General features: G+C 37.4%; 1 protein-coding gene across 2 annotated transcripts in view; it reads left to right on the top strand.

The window, feature by feature from the left end:
• Nucleotides 1-211: 211 nt before the first annotated feature.
• The window catches only part of LOC114366227 (flocculation protein FLO11), a 42,504-nt gene continuing 21,708 nt past the window's right edge, over nucleotides 212-21,007 (top strand). For both annotated transcript variants that reach the window (XM_028323022.1, XM_028323020.1), the window contains exon 1: nucleotides 212-398. The gene's annotated coding sequence lies outside the window, so the exon portion shown is untranslated. The remainder of the gene's footprint in view (nucleotides 399-21,007) is intronic.

The raw sequence follows: 21,007 nt of genomic DNA, 5'->3' as shown, positions 1-21,007 counted from the left end.
GTTTATGTTTACCAGCAAAAATGAATGAAACAACGTTTATTCAGAAAATAATGAATCACTTTTTGTTTCTGTTCAGTAGAAATTACAAAAGTAAACTTGCCTTCTCACTCAGATTACTCAACTTCGTTATAGTGTGAAAGAGACAACTAGCTCTTTCTCGTCGGTGTCCTCGACATACGATATTTCCGTTTAGTTTTCCCGCGCTGCGCAGAACAAGTGCGCGCCAAGCCAAGACAGACCGCGCGCAAACGTAACTTTTGCCGTGCACGAATCGAAACTCGAAAAACAAATAAAAATACTGAAAAAAATTAGTGGTGTTATAAAATAATGAAATAAAAGTGTGTTTTGTTAGTGATATTTGTGTGTGTTTGCAATTTACTGAAGGATTATTGAACGCAGTAAGTTTTAATTTTATTAAATTAAAGTAAACACTTATTGTATTTCGCGACCTTGAAGGACAGATTTTTATGACAGAAAATACTAGATTTAGCTTTGAGTTAGGTCGTTTGGCCTTATAAAGTCAAAGCCGTTACTCACAGATATGGTAGCAGATTGGATGTAGGATGCAGTTGCGAACTTAGTATCCCAGGCTACCATATTAACCGGCTACTTACCTCGAAAGTACGGTATTGTACACTGTAGAGTTATCGGACGTTATTATATTATAACAACTTTCTAAGTTATGATCGTAAACGGCTTACAGTTACAAAACAGGTTAAATTCATTTATCTGGCGTTGCAAAACATTGATGATTTGCAACGCCATTTGAATGATGAATTTCTAGATACTTATTAATAGCGATTGCCTAAAAAGTGTCTATTTCCCTTATGTTTTCTAAGTCACAAACCTACGTAGAGATGTACCTACATACATTTTTGTTGCCATATAGAACCATAATAAAACACCTGTTGTTGAAAATTAAATTCAAGTACGAGAGTACTCGGTAAATTATTGATATTCATGCAAATTGCAATTACAGTCACTTCGCCAAATATGTCCGATGACATAATGTAATCGGCAAATTGTAAGGTCACTGAAATACTGAGGTCACATGCCACACAGACCATATTTAAGTTTTGAGCGCGATACGTTTCGCAGAAATATTATAAACAAGTTGGAAACAAATTCAACAAGGTTTTTTTGTATCCCATGTCATCTAGGCATCGAACACAGAACCTCTGAATCGACGGAGTTCATTTCTACCTTTCTCAACCACTAATCCTCGCGCCACGAAAGTAGGCGTATGTAATCTAGGGCATGCAAAAACCGAGCGGTTTAGAAAAACCGGTTTTTTCGGTTTTTATTTTTAAAAACCGAACTAAACCGTTTTTTTCGGGTTTTTTGGGGCGACTGTTTGTAAGTAAATAAAAATGCTGCAAATTATAATAAAAATCATTTTATTTCTTTTATATTCTAGTTTGACAAGATTTTGTTTTATTTCCTCAAATTCGTGTGTGGGCTACTATTAATGTGTAATAATGGTGGATTATTAACCATTGAGTGTTCGTGAACGTCCATGGGTGTGGACAAGTGAAGCAAAACAGTGCATCGTGATTCTTCTGGTTCTCTCAAGTTGTCCATAGGAGGTCTCAGTAAAGCACCACAACTTTACTGAGACTCAAAGGGAAAGGGTATCATCTATCATCCTTCATTATATCATTACTTGATCTCATTTTGTAACTCGTATCACTTATATACTGGAAAATGGCACAAATCAAGTCGACCTCGACGTGTATTGCCAACATCATCAAAAAAGAAGAAGAACATTTGGTCGTAGTTATGCTTAATTAAGTAATACAGGGTGTCCCAAAAACAATGGATAACCCTGTAACCATCGATAGGCCTCGCCATGGTCTCCCTAACGTCCAATTTTGACCCCAGTAAAAATACCACCGTTTTCAAGATTTTTAAGTTTTTGTGCATTTTTAGAAAATTGCCACCTGCGATTACTTTTTCTCATGCCATTTCTACAAATGAGGATACTTTTCAATCTAGTTTTTTTCCTTATCACAAGGGATAGTTGGGCTATCAAAAGAAAATATTAAAGTTCGACAAACTAGTTTAAAAGTATGAAAATTTTAAGAAATTGCAGAGGAGAAGGAAAAATTAATTCATTGTCTTGCACTTTTGATCAGCCGTCGTGTAAAAAAAATGTAGGAAGACCATCGTGCCCATTACCTTAAAAACTTTCTTGGTTAATTGAGATTCTAAAAAGATATCACAAGCCTATGTATTCTGTGTTATTTTTATCTTATGGCTACTTGAATAGCAACTAGTATGAAAACTGCAAAAATGAGTTTTTCTCGTAAAGTTAAACTAGGACTGCATAGTGGCATTAAATACAAATTGATAATTTTTAGCGTAGGAATTTTAATAAAGCAACATTTTATCATCATCATCATCATCATTTCAGCCATAGGACGTCCACTGCTGAACATAGGCCTGTACCCCAATGATTTCATAATGACCGCTTGGTAGCGGCCTGCATCCAGCACCTTCCTGCTTATCGGTGACCTGCCGTCAATTTCAAGCCTCTGGCAGGCCTTTTTGGAGTCAAATTCTATTGTTTATATCTTAGACGAACTGTCCACTTGCTACCAGCTATCCTACGAACATTTCTGAGCTCTTGCTGGACGTCGATACCAGGCAAATGACGATTTCGTAGAGAAGTTGACATGAAAAAACTGTTTTCCCTCTGCGATGTGCACCGGCAATGTTCAGAACTTGGTCTCGGGATAAAGCCACAAGTCTCCCGAAAGCGTCTTAAAACTTTCGAAACCCAGGACTGGCTTATGTGGAGCTGACGTGCGACAGCCCGCTGGCTGAGCCCTTCTTGCAATAGTGCAACGATTTGTGCTGCTTCTGAAGGTGNATACAGGGTGTCCCAAAAACAATGGATAACCCTGTAACCATCGATAGGCCTCGCCATGGTCTCCCTAACGTCCAATTTTGACCCCAGTAAAAATATCACCGTTTTCAAGATTTTTAAGTTTTTGTGCATTTTTAGAAAATTGCCACCTGCGATTACTTTTTCTCATGCCATTTCTACAAATGAGGATACTTTTCAATCTAGTTTTTTTCCTTATCACAAGGGATAGTTGGGCTATCAAAAGAAAATATTAAAGTTCGACAAACTAGTTTAAAAGTATGAAAATTTTAAGAAATTGCAGAGGAGAAGGAAAAATTAATTCATTGTCTTGCACTTTTGATCAGCCGTCGTGTAAAAAAAATGTAGGAAGACCATCGTGCCCATTACCTTAAAAACTTTCTTGGTTAATTGAGATTCTAAAAAGATATCACAAGCCTATGTATTCTGTGTTATTTTTATCTTATGGCTACTTGAATAGCAACTAGTATGAAAACTGCAAAAATGAGTTTTTCTCGTAAAGTTAAACTAGGACTGCATAGTGGCATTAAATACAAATTGATAATTTTTAGCGTAGGAATTTTAATAAAGCAACATTTTATCATCATCATCATCATCATTTCAGCCATAGGACGTCCACTGCTGAACATAGGCCTGTACCCCAATGATTTCATAATGACCGCTTGGTAGCGGCCTGCATCCAGCACCTTCCTGCTTATCGGTGACCTGCCGTCAATTTCAAGCCTCTGGCAGGCCTTTTTGGAGTCAAATTCTATTGTTTATATCTTAGACGAACTGTCCACTTGCTACCAGCTATCCTACGAACATTTCTGAGCTCTTGCTGGACGTCGATACCAGGCAAATGACGATTTCGTAGAGAAGTTGACATGAAAAAACTGTTTTCCCTCTGCGATGTGCACCGGCAATGTTCAGAACTTGGTCTCGGGATAAAGCCACAAGTCTCCCGAAAGCGTCTTAAAACTTTCGAAACCCAGGACTGGCTTATGTGGAGCTGACGTGCGACAGCCCGCTGGCTGAGCCCTTCTTGCAATAGTGCAACGATTTGTGCTGCTTCTGAAGGTGTACAATCCCAGGTAAAGTGTCAAAAGAAGCGGAGATGTGTATGGATCAACGTATGAAAGCAAAAATCCGAAAACACTTGCTTTTATGGGGGGTAAATAGGCCGCAACTCGCGACGTATCAAACAGTTGATACATGTCTTTTTCCTTACTTCTTCACATCAGCCGGGATATCTTTTTAAATACTGGTGTGATTTAAATGAATTTGGTATCAATTTAAAGTTAAAAGTTTAATCTTTAAAATGGTGCTACTTTTTTTGTTACTAACAAATTGGTTAGTACACAAGATCGCGTGGAAACAACTTCATGTAAGTGATTCCATACTTTTGCTCGCAAGTGTAGCTTTAGCTAGAAGATACATGGTACTTTAGTTCAATACCATAGTCATAGACTATACTCTACTCATTCACATTGCATTACAATAATTGTTTTTATTGATATGACTAAAGAAGCATGTTCTTGTATGAGTTATTAAATTATCTAAACTCGTAGAAGAAAAACCGAAATAACCGAAAAACCCGGTTTTATAACTGACAAAAACCGAGTTCCAAATTGTGTCGGTTATCCGGTTTTTCGGTTATCCGGTTAACCGGTTTGCATGCCCTAATGTAATCACAGAAAAATATTTAATTTCGTGATCTAAGCATAGGAATCAATGAATGACCTTATAAATTAAATGATTTACCTACTTAAAATTTGTAATTTAAAAGAATTTAAACATGGGATCATGAATGATCACAGAAGGACTTCGATCTCTGATCGTTCTTGACCGATCGCCCACAACACCCACAGTTTACCATTGACTAACCTAAATCAATGTTTTGCCTGTTTCTGCCCTCCTACGAACAGATGGTGTCGAAAAATGTAGGTGGTTGATACCGGATGAGGAATTAAGTGTCATAAAAAAATTCAAATAAGTAAGTGAATGATTTGTGTGTTCTAAAATTGGGCATACAGTCAAGTCAAAAACGGTGTTGAAAACCAAATAAAATTACTCTAATGTGTTCTACAAACTGTTTCGGCACTTTACTACTAATAATAATCAAATCATTTCATTTTTATTTTACTTTGTTTTGATGTGCACATTTTGCCTTCTGTATCAGGTATTTCATCATTTTGTAACAAAAACAAATCCAACGTAACTTACGATTTTGCAAGTTCGATTATGACTCAAATATTACTTAATTGAACAGCTCATAACTCCGTCGATTCAGCCCATAAACAAGATGATCAAATGGTCCTTCGAGCCTGATTCAGCTCGGACAATTCCAGGATTCAGTATCAGCCTTGTGCTCGTTTCTCACCGCTATTTCGGCGCGGACGCAGCGAAACCGCAGTGCGTCAGCTGACTTGAGGTTTTGAACGTATTACTTACTCACTGAAGGTAACTGAAAGGGTTCGATACTCATACAAGTTAGGGAGAACAGTCATTACGCGATGACACAATTTTGAATGAGTAGTCCTGCTTTTACATAGACGGGAATTAAAAAGTACCTGAACTGAGTTATTGGTAATTGGGAAATCACATTAAAATCAATGCAACTAAAAGAAAGAACTTGCGTTATTTGCAACCACATCCCTTTCAGTAGGTAAATCAACAGCTTACTTAGTTTTAACAAAAAAAGTTTCCCACAAACCGAATGAGTAATATCCGCCACAGTTAGCATTAACCATTAGAATTCATGTCACGATCGATTTGTGGAGCTTGCACGAAGATTTTAACACTCGTACCGCAACTCCAACAACTTTGAAAATACTCGTATGAACTGAGTCAATGTGAAACAGAAGATTTTTTAAACAAAACGTTTTGGCGTAATACTTTAGCTTTGTGAAAGGGCTTTGACATCAAAAGAGATGGTCAAAAAATCACAGAATCTCTAGAAATTAAGCATAGTTTAGTATCTCCTACTGAATGTATGTTAGGGTTCTCCAACAGTTCCTATTCCAATAACATTTGGGTTTAATCAAGGTAGGATATTATCCCCTTTTAAATTAATATGAGTTGACTGGTGGACCTCTATTCTCTGGATTTCTGCCTCTTCACAGTCAAATCCTCAAACAATATTCGGCCGGCGTGTAAACAGTACGATGACATCATGTATCGGACGCTAATATTAAAACTTGGCCGGCAGCCATCGACGAGGATCATGGAAATGGCAGAGAAATATTACGAATGTTGGTTCAACGGCTCGGGAATAGGCGGGGTGTAATCAGTTGACGATAACGCTTGTAGAAATTCAGAACTCTATACTTACTTGGGAACATCGGTCTCTTTTCGAGGATTTGGACACACGAAGGAACTTTTCTAATACTTTCCTCGGCTTTACTGCAGAAAGTTCGAAGTCCAACATAATATCCATAATCGTTATCTTACCAATGCGCAATGTTAAGATAAAACCAGAGTAGGTATGAGAAGGATTAATAACAAGAAGCTGTCTTAAATATCCTGATTTTAAGAGTTTACTAAATGCTAAGGATATGCAGTCTGCCATCAGTCCATCAGATGGTGGATCTTTATAAAATCAAACTGTTAAGGATCACTGTTTAGATTTTCATTCAACTGACGGTCAAGTTGTGTAGCTCCTGACACTCCTGACTACACAGGGGTTGCAGCGCGCGGTAGGAAAATGGTCCCGAGATATCGAAAACAAAAAAAAACTTGTTATTGTTTGGCTCTGCAAAAGTTGGCGCACTCAATCAAAAATGTGATTCATTAACAACGACGGTTATTTTGAGATAGTTCTTAGAAAACTATTATTTTTCCTCCAACTAAATCGCTTTACCAAGGGCATACGACGTGTAAGGCTATTCTGGACTTACGTGGAATACTTACTAATGTTATTCGCAAGTTTGGCCTTATGTGGTCATTCGTGTCAAGGTCCACTAAATATGATGGATTAGCCGGAGCTGTGTCACGTCGGGATTTATTTTAAACTCTTTTAAAAGTAAGTTAATACTTTTTGGAAGTAGGAGGTATTAATGTATGACCATATGACGACACGTTTACTTTGTAGGTATTGGCATACTTATTATTATTCTGTGGTATTGGTTTCGACTTCTACAAATTCTTTTCCACTCTAATCTTATGCATTTTTCCTTAACACTTTCTTTTTGTTTTCAACACGTTCGTCCTCCAACGTCCTTGTTTTAAAACACCAAAACTACAGTGTATAATTAGCGTTTACTATAGTTTATTTTCGATTTCACCTGTTGGCTGGCGACCAACTGGGCTTCCTCTGACTCAGTCAGGAAGCTTCGGATCTAGACCTGGCTTTCGGCCTAGATTTCTATGCTTCCGCCTGTTATGTAATCGTATCTAAGGCTTTGGTTGATGATTGGAGAGAGGGAAGGAAGTGAATATAATTTCTGCTATTTATGATAAACTAGCTCTGCCCCGCGGTGTTACCCGTGGTTTATTATGATAAATAAATACTTAGTTTATGTGTTAATCCAGGGGGTCAGTGGTGTCAGCTAACTCCACACCAAATTTTATTAAATTCGCTCCAGCCGTTTAGACGTGAAGAAGTAACAAATAAGTGTGATGACCGTGGCGCCTATAGCAGCAGTCTTAGGAAGAATTTCAATTAAAATACTAGTTTTAGTTTAACAATGTTTNAGGATGGCGCTCTCGGTCGACAGTCCAGGCTTAAACCCGAATTGAGCATCATGTGATTTTAAATATTTATCTAGTCTCTCTACTAGCAAGCACACTGTCAAGGACCTTTGCCGTGATTGTAGCTGGAGAGATCGGTCGGGTATTAGCATGGTCTATCATATAAGGTAGGTATTAAAGTCAAGGTATTAAATCATATCTAAGGGACTCAGAGTGCTTGGTTTCGTGGCTAGGTCAACCAAACAATTTAAGAACAACCTAAGTCTTCTTTATACCTACTATAGCCTTGTCAGAAGCTGCTTAGAATACTGTTCTGTAATCTGGGCACCCAGCTACACAGTTCACTCTGAGAGAATTGAAAGGGTACAAAAAAAATGCCTCAGGATCTTATCCTTCAGAGCCGGACTCCACCGAAAACTAGTGTCCTATCAGGACAGGCTTCGCCACTTCAAGTTGACACCATTGATAGTGCGTAGAAAGCAACAGGATCTTCTTCACCTACATAAGATTTTGCACTCTGCCTTTGACTCCCCTATTTTGCTTTCCTTGCTTAACTTTAACGCCAGAATTCTTTCTAGAAACCGCAAAAAGACATTTGTATTGCAAGTATTCAAGAATAACACGTCCTTTTTCAACCCAGTAGTACGAATGTGTCGGCTTTACAATGAACTGCTACAGAACGATAGCAAAACATCGACATCACTAGATCTCGATATTTTCGAGCCTAAGCACGTCCGATTCCGTCGCAACGTCAAAAAGATTCTCTACTGCGCTTCCTCTTCGGGCATTACTTTGACATAGCTAGATTGTTACCTATTTGTTACTGTTTATTACTGTTAATTAAGACAATATAATACTGTTTACGCAATATTTTAACCATGCTGTGTGTACACGTTATTTGAGTGATGATCTAGATCTAAGCATAAGTTACTTTCTTTATATATTATTTGTGATTGTTACTTGTTGTGTATGCCTAATAATAAATAAATAAATAAATAAATGTGATAATGATTTTACTTAATGTAAATGCTTATGCACATACATAGAGTCTTTATTTACGACTATCTACAAGTCACTCACTAGGGACATGAATACAATTGAACCGCTAGCTGGTTTATACCTAAGTACTTACTGTTTCCATGCCACCACTGCATGCCACGAAGTGTTTACGAGTGCGTTAAGTGTCTCTACCACCTGGTTGAAAAAGGAAAACATTTTCACATTAGGTGTTAAGTAAGTAGTAGGTATCTGAATGGATTGAAGAAGTTTAAGTTAGATCCTGGAAGTTTGCTGTCATATTCAGTGAATTTAATGAAGAAATATTATGATTTGAGTTAAAACTGAAACTATTATCTTTGTTAAACATTTCAAAAAATGTCTGCGGATATTTTGGCATCACATCAAGTCCGTTTTGAACAGCAGGTGAATGAGATCATTTATATTGTTTAATACTTTATTTTTATGCGAACGACCATTTACTGGTTCGAGTTTGTTTTGATATTAACGTAAAATATGCGTCCATCCTTTTTCGCGACATAAAATAATGCTGCCCATTTCAACATTTGTAAATTTTTTACATCTTGGGTATGGGATTTTATTCCCATTCGAATTTTTGCCGGGATCAGAAGGTATCTTGGTGTGTAGCTGAGTAGAGTTCAGTCAGGAGTCAGGAGTGAGTAAGAACTTAGAGCAATCGCTTAGCAAAAGAAAGTAGTTTTAGAATTTCAGCAATTTCAGCAGTAAAAATTCAAGTTAGGATGTAGGTATATTTTAAGGTATTTCACATTATCCAATAAACATATTCATTAACACTCTTTCATACTAAATTTGTGTTTGCTTTGCCTTGGTTATTCACGTCTGTTTACGTCGTTCGCGCCTTGACACACTGCGCCGAAGGTGTTACACTCGTTTCATAAAATCAATTTGTATGGAATCGATGGCTTTGAGAACATTTTAATTTGTTTCTGATTCGATATTCTTCCTACAAACAACTGTCTTTCACGAAGAATGTTTGGAAGAGATCATTCTTAGCCATGGTTGCTCTTGACTATTGTACCAATTGTACTACCTATTACCATCATCATCATCAAGCTAATTTCAACTGGCACTATAATATAGAAAGATCTTTGAAAAGCACTAGCCTTTTTTAGCAGAGCAAGAGACTTCAAACCATGATATTTATAAATATCTATTACTGATCGCGGAAATTTTTGTAAGCTTCAATCGATAGTACAAACTACAATATTATACCATCCTACGTTTTTAATTGGAGATCTTGAACTATGTATAATGTAATTACTATAATAATTTAAATTAACTATCAAGCTAATCTTAAGCGCATTTCATTTGATGACGTCGTGCACTATCTTTGTTTGTCTATCAGTCTTTATTGTAATGACTCCGTTTACTGCATTCAGCCAATGTCAGGCAGTCGTGTCAGATCTATTTTAGTTCTCACATGGCAATGTAATCTTCTAAAGGTTAAAAATATTACTGTAATATGCAATAAAGTTTGTTATACAACAATCTATTTCTCTGACTCTGGGAGACTACATAACGGAACTATTAATCTTACCTGTCTTTCCCACCGCTGCAACTCCTGTGTAGCCAGGATCTACAGTTGACCGCCAATAACCCAACCAACTCTGTAAGTGAAGGTCAACTTAAAAGTACTGTCATTGGACCCGCAACTAATTTAATCAGAAGAACATAGGAGGAGAACCGAAGTTAAGGTTCGACTTCCCTCCAGTGCAAAGTGGATGACAGGAGACAAAACAAAGGTTAAGTAACCTTTAAGAAAAGATATGCACCACGGACAGTAGTAGTATCAATTATGGGGTACTTACAGGTAACCATCAAGCTTGGTATCTAATACTTACAATGATCTACGTAGAGTCGTAGAGGCGATAACTCGGGGGGGCTATTTATGGAAAATGGAAAACACCATTAGAACGTGACCTAAGGTGACTTCACTTGGATATTCGCCTTCCGAACCCATCACGCCTACTTCATATTATTGTTAGTCTGTCCAGTGATCCCATTCCCTTAGATAAACTTGCCAATTCAAATGGCAAAGCTAAGCTGTTTTCAAGTTCAAAAATAGTCTGAATTCTCTACAGAACGAGTCGACAAATAACGTTTTTCTTTCAACTCCTAATCGTATTTTGTTTTTACGAGACGTTTCGCTGAATGCGCGGTGTTTTGAATCCAAAATAAATTCTTGGCCGAAACCAGTCGGACCCGTATCGTGCACCAGATTAGGGTTGATAACCATCTTCTTGCGTTTTGAAGACATTTGCGGAAACTTCTTGCAAGGACCTGGAGTCCTAGGAGGCGACCATATTTGAAGTAAAACATGAAAAGTTTTCCGGACATCTTGCAAGCTTATTGACTATAATATTGAGATGATTAAGTAAAACATTTTCAATGTCAGCTGTTTAGACTAGCAAAATAGATGCGAAGCGAAAGCTTGTCAGAGCTACAGGGTATCTACCGAAATTTTCAGTTATTTTTACGCTGCGTGAGAGGTTGGTGTATGAGCGCAGTCGTTTTTTTAGCCTGCGCCCTTTTGAGTCTTCCATATCGTAGAGCTTTTTGCATACCATACAATACAAAGCTTTTCAAGAACAACCTGTAGGTTCAAATTCTATACTAGTGGTAAATATAGAATTTGAAGAGCTAACAACCCTAACCCTAACATATATACGAGTATATGAACGTGGAGCCAGACGAATGACCTTGGGAATTCGTTGTCCATGTTATCTTCGGCACTATTTTTACGATTCTAATTAACATGGCGGTGATGTAAGGCAATTTAGGACGGCAAAAACGAGCGCTAACATTAAGTATTCACTGTGCAACGCATCTCATTAGCGCCTGTAGAAGTTTAGAGCTTGGTGGAAGAGTGAGTGCCTAATAATATCACTGTTATGTGTTAGAAGCTTAGTTTTGTGTATTTTATGGACAATTTCTTGTATTGAATGGAATGGTAACGGAATTTCAGGACACCAAGTCACGGAACTCTCGGCTCGGATGATTGTCTGTCATCTTTTGGAAAAAGGATGTTTGGAACCAGAAGCTGATGAAGATTTTTAAAATTCAAAGTAGGAAATAACGACCTCAAAATGTAGATAGAGACTAGATTTTATCCTAAGATTTTGTACGTCAAAATCTTGGGCGTAGGCCAGCGTCAAGCCCAAGGGGGCAGGTCAGGCATAATTTCCAGGAGGGGTAGCTATCCTGTGTCCTGTAACTGGTTCTATGTCTGATTAATATTCATCTATACTAATATTATAAATGCGAAAGTAACTTTGTCTGTCTGTCTGTCTGCCTTTCTCGCCTAAACCACTGAACCGATTTTGATGAAAAGTGGCATAGAGATAGTTTGAGTCCCGGGAAAGGACATAGGATAGTTTTTGTCCCGATTTTTGAAACAGGGACGCGCGAGATTAAGTTTTTCTGTGACAGACAAAATTTCACGCGGGCGAAGCCGCGGGCGGAAAGCTAGTCCAATATAAATGGTCTCAATATATGTCTGCCATTGGATTCAATTATTTGATAAAACTACCATGGAATGACATTTGCTATCCAATCCCATGCTCAATTTAAAATCTTTTCATATGTAAATCAATCTATTAAACTGTAAATCATAATTCTATTAGTTCTTTACGGCTTAAGCCATTCATTCATAGTTTTACGAACTGACTCTCCTTGAGCTTCCACATGTAGGTGTGTAGAACGAGATAGAAACATATTTCTGTGAACACGTCCATACGTCAGAAAGGGATGAGAGATTTATTGCGGAGAGGTGTGTAGGAGCAGCCGTTTGCACATCCGTAGAACTATTTTTGTAGTTCATAGAAATAGTCCCATAGCAACTGGTATGTAGGCAAGTTATTCTGTATCGATAAAAAATATCGACTTTACTTCAGCCAAAAATAAATTGAATTATGTCAATTTTAAAGGTTTGATAGTGAAGCAGAGAATATTTGCATTCATTGATTCTGAGAATCGTAGTCGTAATAGTAACTTTATAATGTGCCAAGAGTCCAAGACTGCCAAGTCATTTATTACCTTAATCACACCATGTAGTTATAAAGTTTTTCACGCACTGAAATTAGTTTCGGTTAGGTAACTTCTGAAACTTGATAGAACCTCCATAATAACACAACTGTTGCAGCAAATTATTTAGATGCATTATTGCATCGACATCATTAATTTCGCTGCGATATGCCAATATTTTGGCTTCGATTCAAACTATCGATATATCGACGAGTTGATCGTTATATCGTTCACATCCCTGCTGCATTTTAATGACTTTGTGACAGAGCGACACGTGATTTGTCGTTGTTCATTTGTTTTATTTTCTGGCCGTGATGGTGATGTTGGCCGATTTCAGGGAAACTTATTCACGTTTTGAATAACATTGTAGGAGTTTGGTGACATCATAGGGCTGAATGATATTACCTATACAAGTAAGGTAAAATCCTTTATAAAGTGACTGAGTTTCTTGCGCTGTTCTTCTCAGCATCGGCCCTTATAATGTCCCCAAATGTCCCGAAGCAGTGGTAGGGTTAAAGTAATTCTGGGACTTGTAAAAGAGCTTTTTAAAAGTCTACTTACAAAAGAAATGAATTTTAAAGCTTCTTTGATAGCGCGGTAGTTGCAGAAAGAATTGTGCACTACAGTACACCAATAAAAACATATATTGATGGCGCGAAAGTTGCAGAAAGAATTGTGCACTACAGTACACCAATAAAAACATTGAGATTTAAAAATAGTGGAGTGTTTTGAATAAATGGAGCAAGCAGTATCAAAGATAATATAAATCTGTTCTCGTGTAAAAACTATTTTCGATTGGAATTCAGCCTTCGGAGAAATCTGGATCAGCAAGCGCAAGTATGGATGGAGTACTTCTAAAGACATTTTAAATACTTAAAAAATACCTTCTTGAGTGTAGGTTATAATACCTACCTCTCGAAACTAGGCCTCTGTTCAGCAGTGGACGTCCTGTGGCTTAAATGATATTATCATCATCATCATCATCATCATTTTTCAGCCATAGGACGTCCACTGCTGAACATAGGCCTCCCCCAATGCTTTCCATGTTGATCGATTGGTAGTGGCCCGCGTCCAGCGCTTCCCTGCTACCTTTACCTTTTAAATTATTAAAGTGACGATTAATTTTTGACTGACCGAAACAGGTACCCACCTACCTACCATACCTTATTTACCTTACCTTAAGTACATAGTACCTAAGCTATAAAAGTTACCTGATTTTGAAAACTCTTAAAAGGGACCAAATGTGATAAGTGATTGTTTTTACGATGGGTTTAAAAAAAGTTACTTTTCACCAGCCATTTCATATTCCAAATACAAATAAAGTTGTAAAATGTATCTTTCGCATCGACTTCAATGTAGGGCAGTCAGTCCGGTGGGCGGGCGGCATTCTCGCGAGTCGCCCACGCGCGAGGGCGGCGGTCAACGACTATTGTTGCTCGTTGCTTGCCTGGAGGTGGCGACAGTTGTCGTATTCTTGTGTAAGGATTATGTTTTCTGTGGTGTAACCATTTACGATATAAATAAAGCTTCCAAATTCCAAATTGCATTGGTACAAACTCGATGGTTCGGGAGTGGATAATACGTCATGATAAACGTAGGGTAGAACGCCTTCCAAATCCATGAAGTAACAACATAAGAAGATGAAGAAGCTGGCGGAATGAATGGCTAAAAAAAGCAGGAAGTTATGCTTTAAGGATCCTGAAAGTTCTTTGGTGGGGGTTTACGTCCAGGATTTTCTCAATGTTAAATTATTCCCCCTATTGTAGTATTTGTAGTCCCTCACCAAAAAAGACGTCATGCAATTTTGTTCACATTTGACATGCAATCAAAGATAGGTTTTACTCAAGTGTCTTCTATTAATAATTTAATAGCTTTATCTTCATTAAAATCAGAGGTTAATTAGTTGTGATCAAGCTCAATGAATCTATGATCTAGCCCAGTCTTTCCCAAAGTGGGCGATAACGCCCCCTTGTGTGCGCTGCAGGCTTAAAGGGGGGTGGTAAGAGACCCAGAAAATAAATCGGGACGTTTGTGTAGAGGCTTGGGAGGCGTCATTTACTAGGAGGACTCTTAGACACCGACTCAGCTCGACTCTTGACTACAAAAATGGGGGGCGCTAAAAAATAATTTATTCTCAAAGTGGGCAGTAGACTAAATAAGTTTGGGAACCACTGATCTAGCCTGACGGTTCATTACTGACACAGATTGTCTTTGATTAAACGGACTCCTTAAATGGTCTCTATTACTATCAACACAAAGCATATGTTATAAGAACTATGCTATGCAATACCTAATACAAACAGTGCGTAGGAAGGTAAGACTGAGACAAGCGATGACAAGGACACGTTTGATATTCATACTAATTCGTAATGGTGACAGATTTCTTCCTATTTAGAAAGATCCGTAATAATAAACATGCGATAAAATCATGCTGTTGTCTTTTGTGGACAAGAAACTAAGGAACATTGGCAAATTAAAACTATCACCTGGCCAACGAGGACGCGTGTAAATTAAGTAATAAAACGACTACTTATCTAATAGATGACGTAAGTGTGAACATTTTCCTTAAGAACACTAACGAAATTCGGTAGGTTTCAGCACCACATTAAAGTAGCAGTAAGAAGAAAGAAGGCAGTTACTGACAATGCCACTCTTGTAGCAGTCTTGGGCTGACACTGTATAGGTTTATTGTCGACACGACAAGCAAGAAGAAGAAGGAGCAATCAACACAAGAAATTGGCAATTCTAGGACATGCAAAATACAAACTTATACTTATAGCTTTTGGTCGATGCGTACCTATAACCGTCATATAACCAAAATAAATGTCATACACGGGTATTGTCTGAACGTTTCCTACAAAACCAGACATCCTCGGCCGGCGCTCAGCGAAGGTCAACCACTTGCGGGAAACAAATTGGCGAGCGATAAGATAAGCTAAACTTGACCTCGATCTTAAAGAGCAGGAGACCTAACCTTTAGACATCATAACAGCATGACATAATAGCACCTTCGTTAGGTATTTGCCACATACCTATATATACAGGGTGTCAGGTAAATGGGTATATGAGCCGAGACTAGCCCATGTTAACATGGGCATATTAATGGTATGGTGAAGTCAGAATTTTGACATCATCATTTTATTTTTTTTAATTTTCATACAAAATAAATTTTATAAATGAAGAATTTATGCATTTCCATTGAAGCAATGCAGATAAGGGGAGCGGAGCCTTGAAAAGTTTTTTCTACATATTGTTTACAAGCGTCGCGCTTGGAACACTGAAACTTGGTAGCGTTTCCTTCCATTACCACCAAGAAAGCGAAGACATGCTTTGCACCAAATCTGAGAGGAGAAAACGAAGACAAGCGAAATGAAACTGTTTATTTGTGTCTAACCGTCCATTGAGTTACAATGTATTAACTTCAATGACAGTAACTAACTAAACATCAGACAGACTATAATTCCGATGTCCCATTTTAGGAAAACTCGGGTTCTGCTTGCTTAAATACAATACCATAATCTAATATTTTTGTACCAAGTCCATTGTTTGATTTAATAACCAATCGCGTTCATTAAAATGGTCCACAATACCTGTATCCTGGGTCCTCCACTTTCGTTTGAATAACCTTGCTAATAGAATTGAGGCAATCATGCCCCAATTATGGCATGCTGTCATCAACGATTCCACTTATTCCGCAGGGTGCATATCTAAATGAAGAATAATTGAGCATGGTTAATTAACATGACCCTGAACTTGAGCAAACTCTGATTGAGAGCATCCTTACTTTCTCAAGGACTATTTGCGTTCCAAATATTTTTTCTTTATGTTTGTTGTTGTATCTTTTATATGGCCAAGTAAAGACTTATGCAAATGATATAAAAATGTAAAAATACCTCTGTTCCACACTAGCTGTCTTACGCAATCTCGAGATGTCGTTGAAACCGGTTCGAGTGTCCTCTAGCTAAAAGGGAAGTTGGCTATGGTTTTACTGACTCGTTATCGGTGTGGTTTCCTCGCAAATTACCGCTTGGATCGCCTTGTTAGGTTTATTAGCTGGTTTGACATTTGACTCTTATTGTGGTACTCTATCGTGCTCATCAAGAGTCAAGTTTTTCTTGCAATGATGTGCTTTATGCGCATTATCTACTTTACATCACAGACCGTTTGTAAACTTATCATATCACAGCAGCATACCATCCTTACAAAAGTCGTTAAATTATGGATTTAACATCGAGTTAAGTTCTTGGGTGGTCTGTAAGGTCCATTCATCATAGCAGTGTCATGTTACACACATTCAATTTGCAGGGCATGTGCAAAAGATAGGATAATGTGGATGGTATGTAGTAGCATCAGGAGGTAGTTATTCCTCACTTTAAAACTTATGTGAGCTTTGTTTTAAGTAAAATTATTTTTTTAAATTGTTCGAAAAAATATAAAAAAATCGAACTAAAAACTTCAGCTGCAAGCGCCATTCAAACCCACAATATTTGCATTCCCGTTCGGCCAATGTTTGTCTTCACACAAAATATTGGAGTCATCGATGAATCACTCATTAGCGATGAGAGGAGTGCTGTTGGGAAGACGTTAATTGCCCGACCGATGACCCGTCTAAGAGGAATTTAAGATGAGTTTGCATTTTGTTCAGCTAATTGCAATAATGTAGGGATAAAGTGCTGTTGAAATTTGAGCGACATGTTTGAGGAGCTGGCAGGTAGATATTTGCCACTTATGAAACTGTTAAATGTAAAGAACTTTATGGGACCTCTGCAGGGAGCTGTTTTGAGACCAGTTTCTTATCTGTTCCAGATTTGTAGCTCCTGTCATAAAATTCAAGTGTCTATTTTGGTTGACTGTATAGAAGCTGTGTCTTTGTTTTAACCAACTAATAAAATGAAATGATGTTTGTTTAGTACCATCAAGAGAATAAACGTCGTTTATTTAAAATATCTTTACGCAGCCTTCACGTAACCGGTGGGTTTAATTACTCAAGATAAAAGCGAGATAGTCCAAAACGAAAGAGCGAGGCGACGCAAAAATATAAAAAAAACCGCAAACCAGCCCGATGATGTCATGCTGTAAGTCAGATAGAGGTCAAGGGTGCATCTGAACGGTCAAATGTAAGAACAGAGGGAGATAAACGCTCTTATTCTGTTGAAATAAGGAGTAATAACCGCAGACAGCTTGCGAGTATTGTACATGCTAAAATGCAGATAAACGGGTTAAAACTGAGCCACGATTGTTTACGTGCGGTTCAGAGCTATTTTCGTGTATTGGCGAGAAGAAAATGTAACGTTAAATATAACTAAAATGATATTATAACTAAGTAAGTACCTACCTACAGTTTGTTCTTGTGAGGACTTGAAATATATGAAATTACTATTATACAATTTGCGACTGCTGCGAGTGAGATCATCCGTGCATTTATGTTATTTATTGTAGACAGACCAACACTTATGGACATACATTGTCGTTAAATGTATAATGGAATTCATAAGAGAATTTCAGGTTCTTTCAAAAGTTTACTTTTTCAGAAAATACGGGATGCTCACCGTCACCCTACGTCTCTTAATCACGTGAGCAAATCTTTTTGTGATGAATTGAAATATCATGCTCTTCTGCTGAACTAAGGCCAGCGTGTTACCCGCTTATATGGCACATGGTGGAAACAGTTACCCTTCTGGTAGGTTTCAGAGCTGACTCAGAGCCCCACATTACCCTAGCTGCCCCCGCGGCTAGTGAGTAGGTATGCAATTTTTATGTATTTTTCCTGTTGATAAAAAACTACCATCTTACCTACGTAAGATAGACAGTTCCTCCGTGGTTGAGGATTCCGGGTGAAGCTCGCTTCCACCTTCGGCCTGATCATCACTTACCATCAGGTAAGATACAGGCCAAGAGCTTCCTCGTTGTGGATAAAAAAAAAGAAAAAAAAGGCCATAGCATTGCATACATACAAATTTCTTCAAACAGGTATTTCTTTCTACCTTTTCCGCTGCATCTCCCGCACTCAGTAGGCCAGTGACTGTGCGCGTGGGCAGCTGAATGGGTGACGCAATGCGCCCACGCAACTTACGACACGGCGACGGAGCCTTATTGGGAAGGCATTTTTGAGAGGTGACGACAGTAGGGCTGCCAATTTACTCTTACTCATTGAAGATAACGAAGTTCAGGGGTTTCTTGAAATACTGTTGCTTTGGTGGACCTCTCAAAATCTTAGAAGTTCTGGGGTTTATTTCCAGACTGTTGTCTGGTGGACCTCCCAAAATCTTAGCTGTAAGACTGGCCATGCACTTACTTATTAAGGGTAAAAAAGGTCTGGGTTTTTTTTTCACAGACTGTTGTTCTGGTGTCTCTCACTATTTTGGTAAATTATGAAAAATTGAAGATGGATCTGTCATTATAGTTGTCTTCTACTGCTCTTCGAAAAGTAGGGAAACGTCTGATTGGTCCACCCACTGCAATAAAAGTACAATCACCGGTCGCTGGTCACAAACAAGACCATCGTAAAAGTGCAAAAAGAGAGAAGTGTGTGTGGGCATTTAAGAATCTTCCAAAATGGAATTACTATAATTTATCCCCGATTCGTAATAAAATTGTTTCGTTGCGAATTGTTAAATTTAAAAACTATCGGACCGATTTCAATAATGCTGAGAACGAATGTAAAGTCCAATCAAAACGTCACAAATGGCGACATCCCTAAGCGGGATTTGTAGGTATTCATATTATGTTAAGTAAGTGGTAGGTAGTAACTACACTTAATCGCGTAAGTGTTGTTGACGGCAAATAACGAGATGGAAATGAGAAGCCAGCCTGGGAAGCTGTAAAAATACCTAAACGATTCAAACAAGCGATAATATCATTTTTACTGGAAACTTATGTTACAAAACAATGTTAGATGAAGGCATTTTCAAGAGGGGAGATTGGGACAGAAGTTAATGTTAAATCCAGAATACATCAAGCAAGCATTGGGGCTGAACGGATCCTGAATTCAAAAAATCTAATTTAGTCCCACTTTAGAAAATAGCTTGGGCACCAATGTTGGGACAAGATATTTTTTTCAAGATCCAAAAGTTTGCGTTGGGATCAATGTTGGTTCAAAAGTCCAACGTGTGGATCCGGCCTTATAGATACATACTTTAATATTCCAAATATTAAAGTTAGATTTAATACCAAACTAGTCGTTAAAAATATCACCATTAAAATTTTCTAGTTAGTCTAATTTTACGATCATTTTGAAACATCGACCGTAAAATCGACACTTTAGTTTATTTTAAACTAATTAACTACCCCACTCGAAAACTGGGCCAAATTAACCCATCCCATACGAGTACACTTTGATGTTTGCTTTCCGTGGTTATTTTTGTATAGTTATAATGAGATAACCGGTGTAGTTTTGTGGTGTTGCACCTTTAGTAAAACACTAGTAAAATTGAACACACTTAAACTTCTGAGTTAATAATTAAGTATGACACAATGACAAATATTTTCATGCTTATATTTTTATTTATTATTTCTCTTCAGGTTTTATTAATTAATTGAAATCTAAGAAAATTCATCTCACGCTCTGTTCGGACTACCTACCTTTTTATTCTAGGTATTTTTTAAAATCTTTTTAAACCCCTCGTGGTAATCTAAATATTATGCTTGAGCACAGAATATAAGGCTTGAGTTCCAAAAGTCCAGCGGCGGTGCGGGATTCGAACCCGCGTTCCTCGGATCTCAATTCGGCCAATCCATATAAGATTCGTAAAGGCGTAAAAAAATTTTATCAAGAGAATTTCATTTAAAAAAAAAAGTCATAAGATTTATTTATTACATAGCTTGTAAAAGTAAATATTTTAAACCGAAGAGGATTCAAATACCATTCCAACTCTGTAACATTATGGATGCAATAAATATTGAGTATTGAATTACTTAATGTTTGAAGTTTGAACTTACTTTAGTAGCCCATTCGTCTGATCTTCCAAGAAATAAAGTTTCATTTCAGTTTATGGGAGATGCGTCAGTATTTACAAACCAATCACGAACTTGCAACAGATGTTCGCTGCGATGACTCCACTTTACATTAACTTATTATGATAACATTTCTATTTATATTTAAATGCAGGATCTTTTATTATAGCTTGTGTATTTTATTGGATTTTTATTGCTAGCAATGTTTTAATTTAATAGACTCAAGCGAAGTTTTATTTTATCTTTACTTACATTTTAATCATGACAAACATTTCTTATAATAAACCTTGTGCAAAAATAAGAATTCTGAAAGATAAATGAAATAGGTTATCATAAAAAATTCGCCAATCATAAGTATCAAGAATTAATTGAAGCAATTAACAGTGCTAAAATTAGCAACTGGGCTTTTTAATCATTTATTACGTTTTAATCAAT

This window comes from Ostrinia furnacalis, unplaced genomic scaffold, assembly GCF_004193835.3.
Source record: "Ostrinia furnacalis isolate ACB-3 unplaced genomic scaffold, ASM419383v2 OfSCF0587, whole genome shotgun sequence".
Classification (NCBI taxonomy): Eukaryota; Metazoa; Arthropoda; class Insecta; order Lepidoptera; family Crambidae; genus Ostrinia; species Ostrinia furnacalis.
This window is presented reverse-complemented; position numbering and strand designations above follow the sequence as displayed.